The sequence below is a fragment of the Telopea speciosissima genome, chromosome 4 (assembly GCF_018873765.1).
Source record: "Telopea speciosissima isolate NSW1024214 ecotype Mountain lineage chromosome 4, Tspe_v1, whole genome shotgun sequence".
Lineage (NCBI taxonomy): Eukaryota > Viridiplantae > Streptophyta > Magnoliopsida > Proteales > Proteaceae > Telopea > Telopea speciosissima.
In genome coordinates, this window is record NC_057919.1 from 57,287,485 (window position 1) to 57,297,504 (window position 10,020).

The following is a 10,020-nucleotide window of genomic DNA, read 5'->3' on the forward strand; positions in this document are numbered from 1 at the left end:
CAAATAGTCTGATCAGACTAAGGTTACTTAGTTCCCTTAGTCATGGCATATGACTTTGACTTGCCTTTCTTGGAAAACTTTATTTTATTTATGTGTGGCCCAGTACTAGACTATTACTGGTGCTTTATGCACAGTTGCATTTGCAATCTCAACCTTCTTTTATTTCATCCTTCCCTCTTATGTACAACTAGTGATTAGTTCATTCAGGCTCCATTTTTCTCTTTGTGCATTTTATGTCACCTAAAGGGTCCTATATTATGGTGGAAAAGAGTTTAGGGCAATATGGACCAGGAAATCATCATCTATGGTGGTCCCAAGACCCTTAAGCTTCCTAGCGGTGGAAGCCAATTCTAAGATTTATTCCCTCACACTGACATTGCCATCAAATTAGACATGAGAGAGTTTACTAATCAAGGTAACCCTTTCAGCCTTCTCTAAAACTTCAAATTTTGCTTTTATAGCTTCTAGATAGTCTTCGGCATTGTCTTTTATATCAAAACTACCATGAAAAACTTCAAGAACAAATCCCTTGATAATAAAGCATTTCCTATTTGCATTTTCTCATTTCTCTATTTTGACTCATCTTTTGATGTGCTCCTATCAGTAAGAGCATCAGGTTTGGATTCCCAGAGAGCCAAATCTAGGTAAAATAGTCCTAAATCCACTTCTAGGTCTTCAACACATTTTTTTAGTTATCTCCAGTGTGAGTAGAAATAGAAGAGAGAATATTCCCAGAAATAGAAATCCTAAATGGGCAATAATCAAGATATAAATATGAATAACTAGGCCAGTGAATGACATAATTAGTACATCTAGCAAAATAAACCAAATAAGAGTTACAACCGTGACATTCATATCCTTTGGGTTAAGAATGCATTGATCCTCTTATTAATCTATATTTATCGTGAAAAAAAAAAAAAACAATAACTTTCGGAAAACCCATTACCTTTGGCCAGAAGGAATCCCTAAGTTATTGTCCTTCTATGTGTTTTGTTGACTTAGATGATATCACCTTTAGACAAATGTCACCAACTTTGCTGTTGAGGTCAAACCACTTCTATGTGTTTTATTGACTTAGATTACATCACCTTTGGGCACATGTCACCAACTTTGCTGTTGAGGTAAAATAATAAAAGAACAGGATATACCGCTTTGTTGGGTTCTACCCAACCCTTTCATGGTTTACCGTAAAATATATCATGCAACTAAATATGTGTGGAAGTTCTTTTATATAAGTTAAGCACATCCAGTTTAATTTCACCCTTAACCATAGGGTGTTCCAAATATGGAATGCAAGTATAAAATGCCATGAATTTTCTACCTACTTTTGGTCATGAATAGCTTCTCAAGCTAATGGTAATCATAAACCGATTCAAAAATAGGTATAAACTTATTTATGGGAACACTCATTTAAAAGTATTTCTAACATAAAAAAAACATAAATATGGCATAAGCTGGTCATAAGCAAGTCAAAAAACAGAAAATCATAACATAAAATGGTTCTAGAACATAATTAAAACAAAAATTGCATTCCATAACAGTTCTGGAACAGGATCACAATCCCAAAACAGTTCCGAAACAAAAACTTCTGATTCTGTTCCCAATCCTTTTTTTTTTTTTTTAAATATTTTCTAGTCAACTGCCGGTCTACGCCGGTGACAATCACGCAGGCTACCGGATTTCGACGGTGTAGACATTGAATTTTGTCACCCCCAACAATGACAACAACCGGACACATATCATTGGCAAAACCATGATACATAAACAATTTAGCATGCGATCAACCGGCTTATTAAAATTTTTTAAATCGGTCGATCGTTCGACCACAAAAATTGATGGAAACAAAAACAAAACATCGATTCTAGTCTTGTATGGTTGGCTTTGATACCAACTATTAGATACTAGTCGTTGGGATGAAACCCCAAACAAAAACCATACAACGAACCCAAAACACGATGTAACAATACATAGAGAAGAGATTTAGGTATACCTTACATCGTGCGTATGTTGATGATGAATATTCAAGAACCATCTCTGAATACTTAACGATCACAACCTCGAACTGAGTCTTCCACAACCTTTTGCCTATCTTGGTTGTTCTTCTTTATGGGAAAAAAAGAAGAATATTGAACATAGGTTGTAGGTGTTATACCCGTGATCCAATTGTACTTATGATACTTGTGTGCGTGTGGTAGTGTAACTTGGATAGCCCTTCGGAGTTCTGGAGGAAGATTTTGACTAGGTAAGCCTTAGACTTAGACCTTGTATCTAAATCTTGCATGATTGGTTCTTGACCATTCTTAGTTTTATGTGCATTAATTATACTCTTGCATGCCCTCCTTTCATGTACAAACAACCCCTATTAAAACCCCTCTCAAAACCCCTCTCAACCCCTACCTAAATATCCTTGAAGTAGGCTAGATCATCATAATCAATTCAATTCTTGTTTGCTGTCAATGCACTACAACCACCTTTGAGTTCAATTTAGAAGACCTTTCCTTCCTATTTGGTCAAAGGTTTCTTCATGAAAAATGTATCTCTTTAAGTTTAATTTACAACGCATTTCAAATCGTGTCATTCGTTATGTATTAACTAAGTTATGACTAAAATAGTGGGCTGAGGTTAGATCTTACAGCTCATGCCTGGGAAACCGGCGGACGATGCACACAATCCGCCACTGCATCATCCGCCTAGTGTAAAAATGATGTTATTTCAGTTTAGTTCTATCTTGTCTTAGCCTAGGGCTTAGCCTTTAGTTATTTTAGACCATTTGTGACCTAATAGACCTAACTAAACCCTAAGAACACTAACCTAAGACCTATTTGGACTCTAATGGGTTTTAAACTCATTTTGGACCTTAAAACACCCCCAACCAAATATACCTCAACTCATTTAGCTAAGCCAAGCCAAACCCTATTCCTCACCTGACTTCTATCATTTCTAATACCTGAGTAAGGAGAGAAAACATGGGAGACTATGGAAGGAGAAGAAGAAAGAGGAAGAAGAAGGAAGAGAAGGAGGAGCCCTAATCTCCATTGGAGCCTCTCTTGAATGCAAACCACCTCCCAACCAGCTGGAGATCCAAGCTTGGAGCTAGGAGCTCGTGGAAAAGAAGAGTTGCAGCCTCATTACAACTTTAAAGCTTGCCCCTTTGCTGTCCTAAGCTAACCCAATTGTAAATAAGCTAATTCATACCTATTCTAGGTAATTCTCATTTGGATTTTATTCAAACCCAATCCAAGTCTTAGTCAAATCTTAGGGCTTTTTTCTTACTGTATTTAGAACTTCTATTGGGTGTTAATGACACCCATCAATGGCCCCAATTAATGGACTTTCAGTTCCATGACCCAAATATCATTAAACCCTCTTGACGAACCTCCAATTTGAGGATTCTTGATGTTGGAATCTATCCAATCCTTAAACAAACCATAGGGCTTCTTACTTTACTTTAGTTATACCTTTTATTAGATGTTTTAATGATTAATTGTGACCTCAATCTACTGATTACCCAACTCATTACCAAACTACCATGAAACCCCATGTTAGAACCTCCAAATTGGGGGATTCTTGTTGATTGGAACCCAAACCCTCTTAGGAAATCCTAATTGGATCAAATCCCTAGGTTTAGTAGCTTCCTTGAAGGCTAATAACACTTTCCCATAGACCCCTGCTAGACCCATGGCCATTGGCTAAGGTTTGGAAACAACCCAAGTCATTTCCTGCATTTACAGGCTCTGACGGACGATACAACAGGCGGAGGATGCCATTGTCCTCCAGGTTAAAACTGCACAGTCCACCTGTGTTGTTTTAAAGGGGGGTACTGCCTGGACAGTCCGCCAAACTAGCGGACGATCACATCATTCGCCGGGTGCATGATCCGCCTGGGCCAAACTTGAATTGAATCAGGGTTTTTGACTCCAGACCTTGGACATTAACACTCTCTCACCTATTGTACACTTGTATGATGACATGCTAGGCTAGCGTATGCATACGAGAGGAGCGTACACTACACAAAAACCATGTTTACCTTCGATACGACAATTGTGATTGGATTAGATACTTAGACTTAATTTATGGAATGTTTTTGTGATGACTTGCGTTGAATGCCATTCATGCATATATGTAATAAATGATATGGTGATCTATATTGATTTCAATGCCTGTTACTAATGATGGATCATGATAATAATGGTTTAAGATTATCATGTTGAATGCTAGATGCTTAGGGATTTATAATTATGCTTGAACTGTTATCGTAAATGTGAATAATGGATTTGTGTTGAGACATAAATATGAGATATGGTTTTGTGATGAATATGCGATGAGATACGGATGTGAATAATGGTTATGTGTTGGATATGCGATGTTTATGCGATGAGTTGTACCGGTATGTGATCGGGCCGATTGTGATTCAGTATAACATCCGTCGTACTCCCGTATGTACATGTGTAAGCTAGAGATGGGGGAGAGGACAGCCAGGCCAATCATGATTTTGGTACTATGGACTTGACCTCTGGCTTATATGTGATCGTGCAACCTTCTTTTTAGATGCATGGTTAGGATTACATTTCCCCTGGTGCTACACCCCTTACCAACAGGGGGAAAGGTGTTGCGTAACCAGTGGTGACTTCCGACAGACTGAGATGCCATTCTCAATGGACCACTGTATTTGGGTGAGAGCTTGGGTTATCTTAGAGGCTTGCGAACAACCCGGTGAAGGGGTCCGGTCTCGCAGGTTTCCAATCGCAACTCGGGTTGTATCATTGGAGTGTCACCGTATTGACTCATGGGGGATACAACCTAAGGGATGTTGTAGTAGCACTTTACCTCATGGACTTAGGCATTCTGATTGTTAGGTGGATGCATACTAAAAACTGGAATTCATTCATGTGCATGATTGTAAACTGAATTTGATGTATGAATCGTCCTAGTGGTATGGGACGTTGTAGGATTCGTCTATCATTTTTGGTTTGCGTTCGGTGGATTGTACATTCATGATTGTTTGCATATGCTTGTATGATCTAATTGCTCACTGGGCTTAATTGGAAGCTCATCCCTCGAGGGACCTCTCTTTTTAGATATGACTGCAGGTATGATGGGATCGGTCGGTAATGATTCGGCGTATTTGTGCATTGAAGGCTACAACGCTTGGGATGTTCCTGGAGAGGAGGAGCATGGGCCAGAGTGCGCTTGTGAGCCCTGTGCACGAGGTGTGGCTTAGTGCGGGCTTGAGGCCCATTTGGATTATGGACTATCATTGAGAATTAATGTAATTAAGTACTGTTTTAACTTTAGAATTTAATTACTTATAATTATATATATTGCTAGTTAAAGTTTACAAACCTTGAAATGTTGGAATAAAATGCCACTTACCATATGATATCACTTGTGTAGCTTCTGCACTTTGTTAATTATAAATGTTATATAGCTTCTACACACACTCTGATTAGATTTGTTTTGTGGGATCAGTGATCTTGGTATTGCAAAGTGTAGATCCTTGAGATTAGTGTGGAATACCGGAGGTATTCTAGTCACATGTCCCTAAGTGTATGGAGCGGGGCGTGACAGTAGGGACCCAAGACCACAGTATTTATAATACTATCCCAACCCTAATTCACTTCCACAAAGGATTGTCCTATCTCTCTGTGTGATGGACTAAACCAGTTCATGTATGTAAACTCCCACCAAACTACTTCTTACCAAAAAAAAAAAAAACTCCCACCAAACTACTAACTCTGAATTAATTAAACCCACTTAATTGAAAACTCTAACAAATCAAGCATTGTTGACTAGTCCAGGACCATTCGACAACGCCAATTGAAGTTCACACTACTAAGCCATCTAGATCAGAAAGAGGTTGTTGTTGATTTGTCTCACTTCAAGCTCCTGCCAAAGGTTCCAAGACATGGACAAGGACATGAAAACAGTTGAAGCAACCACACCCTTTGAGGTAAAAGTTTTCCAAGACTAAACCCCAATTTACTGAACTGCTAGCGGGAGTATCTCTTGGTGTGTCTCTAATACGATTTTAAGGCGTCTCTTAAAATCACCCTTCCGATATGTTGACTGATAATAATACTTGACACCTTGATCTCCCCTCCCTTCGATTCTTTGTGTATTTGCCTTCGAAAAATTATGGTAAAATTTAAGTCAAGAAAAAATGAAGCCAAAATTGAAACCAAGTCCATTGATGGTTTAATGTCTTGGCTATACTAAAAACTAGGACTCCACAACTATGAGTAAAAAAAGGGAAACTGACGATACGGGTTTTAAATGGTAAAAAACTGTAAAACAGACGGTCAAATAAAACGGTAAAAAAAACAATAGCTGTTAAAAAATGGAAAACGAACTGTACGAGTTTTAGACATTTAATTAAAAAAAAAAATGACACTATTCACATATAAATTGAGGAATTTTTATTTGAAATACGTGCTTCTAATCTTCAAAAAAATTGTAACATCCAAAATTAATCCATATATATTTCACAACCCATTGTAAGTTCCAAGACATGTCATCTAATATCATCCAATATCAATTCCCAGATCATAGACCATAATGTCCAAACTTGAGAAATGTGGCTTGGCTATGGTGTTGCTCATTAGTGTCAAAACAACCAACACACTCATGGATTGATGTATGTTTAGCTGGAGTTGGGAGTCATTGCTTTAGAGACCCTTTTAAAGATGCATTACTTTGTAGTTCAATTTCGGGGTCGTGCATTGACCTTGAGTTGAAGGTGATAGAATGAGAAATGTAGCCCTTCGAGTCATCTTTACGTCGATGAAAGAGTTAGGTCGATCAAAGTTCAGGAAAGACAGATATGGTCAGTTAAATAAGTCATTGTTCAACATGTCCAAGGTCTTGAAAATCATAAAAAAAAAAATGGATACGTGTTTAAAACGGGAAATGCTAGCCGTTTGCTCTTTTTTCCTGTATGCTTGGGAAACATATGATAAAACGTGTTTAAAATGAGAAAAAAAATGGGAACACGTTTACATAGAAGTTTTAAAATCGTTTTTGCTAAGAGTGGGTTTCACATACAAAAATGGACATTTTTGTTATTGTCATTTTTATGATCTTTCCTATTTCCGAAAAGGGAAAATGATGTACAGACTACTAGCACATGCCCTCTCGTACTCTCTCTTCTTCTTGACAATTCTATATTCTTTTCCCTCCCTAAACATGTGGGTCCCCCTATATTCAAATTGTGAGGCACCCCTTCCCATATGGATCATGATCCTCTGCTGCCGCTTGCCTATGTGGCTGGCGTGCCGCCTCACATAGGCAAGGGCAAAAGGATCACCCTACCCCACCCGGACAGAGTTGTCGAGCAGTGGGACGGCGGTCATTTTGCCCCTACTTGTGTGAGGTTACACACCGGCCGCACGGGCAGGCGACATCAGAGGTTCCAAATTGCTTCCCATATTCCCAATGGCTTGGCATGAGATATACCAATGGAAACTAGCAACATGTAGCTCCCTTGCCCTTTAGAAAAAAAAAGAAAAAAAACATAAAACAGATTAAAGAACTTCTAGACTCTTGCTTGGAATTAAGGTGTATTTGTTTAATGGGGAGTAGTTTTTTGTCTGGGAGTGTGACCTACGCCAGCACTCTCATGTCTCTCTCTCTCTCATCCTCAAAACAATGGGGCATAGGTGTCAATTCATTTGGAGGAGGAGAGAAATTTTCCTTGTTTAATATAATAATAGGGAAAGGAACATTTTTTTTTTGGGTACCAGGCACACTTTGGAGTGAGAGAGAGACCCAAGAGGGGCCAGCAAGGGGCCACACTTATTATATCTACATAATAGTACTACTATATATCAAATAGGGTGGGGGTAGGAGTCAGAGGACTTATACCACTCCCACCGGGTGGAGGCCGGGCCACTGAGCTAGAAGCTCATCCTCAGGGAAACGGACATTGAGAACATTAGAATTATTTACAAAGTAAGGTAAACTAGAAGAAACAAAAAAAGTTATTTCCATCACATATCTGATCAGGGAGGGAATTTTATCTTATACAGAAAATGAACTTTTTATGTAGGGTCCATTAACTTTTAATGAAATGATACAAACTTCCTAAGTTAAGGTTTACTATTGCTACCAATAAAAAAACAAGAAAAAGTTTTACTATCAACTACTAATCATCCATGTAATATTAATCAACTCAACCTAAAAACATTGTAATTGGCTGTGTTGAAAGGTGGACGGCGCAAATACCAGACCTCGGCTTGTTAAATGGATCCCTCCCTTAGACCCTTTTGCAAAATTCAACGTAGACGGTGCAAGCCAAGGGAATCCGGGGAAGGCTGGCATTGGTGGGGTTTGCAGGACTTCCAATTCCTTCATTTAATTTGTTGCTTCTTTGTTGATATCGGATGGAATCATGCATTAGTGGCGGAGTCTCTTGCTATCAGGCATGCTCTATTAATTGCTTCAAGGTTGGGAATATCATATCTGATTATCGAAAGTGACAATCTTTTAGTGATTGATATCCTTTCTCACAAGTCAACTTCAATTCCTTGGAGAATCACCAACATCGTTAATGACTGCTGGAATCTTCTTCACTTGTTTGGAGCCATTGTTTTCAAGCACACTTTGAGGGAAGGGAATGCTGTTGCCGACCTTTTTGCTCTCTATGGAATATCATCCGAAGTTTCTAATTTCTGGAACGAGCAGCCCCCCTCTTGTATTTCCATTCCTCTCTTTGTAGACTCCTTTGGAACTTTGTTCCTTCGTTAATAAAATGTTCTTATCAAAAAAAAAAAAAAAAAAACTGTATTGAAAGGTGTTGAGTTGTTAAAAGTCAGGGGGAGGGTTTCCTCTGATGCTCGTTAAAGCGAAGGAGTGTGTAGTTAGGAAAATTCCATCAACAGTGTTTCAGGTGGGACCATGCAGTTTAGCCAAAAAACTATGGTGAGAATCTTGCTACGGGGTCCTCTACTTCTGCCCTACCCCTACTGCCGTGTGGATCTTTCACACAGCAAAGCGCGAAAAGACTGCCTTATCCCTGCCTGAGTGCCTTGCCCGAGAGGGGATAAGGCAGTCTTTTCTGCCTTGCTATGTGTAGGACGTACGAGAGTAAGGGCAGGGTGGAAGTAGAGGATCCGGATCCGAGAATCTTTCACCAAGTAAAATGTAAGATAGAAATTCAAAACCAATCAATCCCGTTTTACATTCATGCTCGTTAATTAAGCCATAATCATTGACCCACTATCAGTGCATCCAAAAGAAAACTGTCATATGTGTCACAAGGCAAGTCCAGTATGGTCCAAATTTTAGTACCAGATACCCCTTCCCTCTCACCCCACCAAAAAAATTGAGTATGATTTATGGAGAGGGGATATACACACTAGCGGTATATAATGGAATTTTACACATTAGCATTTTATTGACCGTTAGATAAGATGGAAGATATCTTAGTCATTCAATTCATTTACAGTTGTATCTCTCTCTCCACTGCCACTGCACCCAATGCAGTTGTTAGGAAATAATTGGGTTGCCCAAATGCGTAGCGGAATTGGATCGAGTATTTACCTTTGTATTCAAGTTTGAAATTTTTTCTATAACAAAAATTAAACGGATTTGAAGATGCTCAACTCTTCAATCTCCAAATCAAAGCAAATAATCAATTCGAACTATCACTAACAATTTGAGATTCAAAACCTCAAAACACTAACAACACAATCATTCTTGACAAGAGAGAGAGAGAGAGAGAGAGAGAGAGAGAGAGAGAGAGACTCGGCCAACATTGTCTGCCCCCTCCCCTTGGTGCTACTATATAATTTCACCAATGTAGGGTTGAATAGAATCCTAACTCCCTTTCCTAAAGTGATTGGGAGACTTGTTGGTGAAGTAACTTGGTTTGCAATCCAACTTGCTTATAAAGAGGAAAGAGGTAGAATCCAAAAGGGACTTATGATATTTTAATTATAGTGAATTATATTTATCAAATAAATTTAATGATCATAAATAAATTATCACAACTTATTTTAATTTTTCAATTAAATGTCATGCATA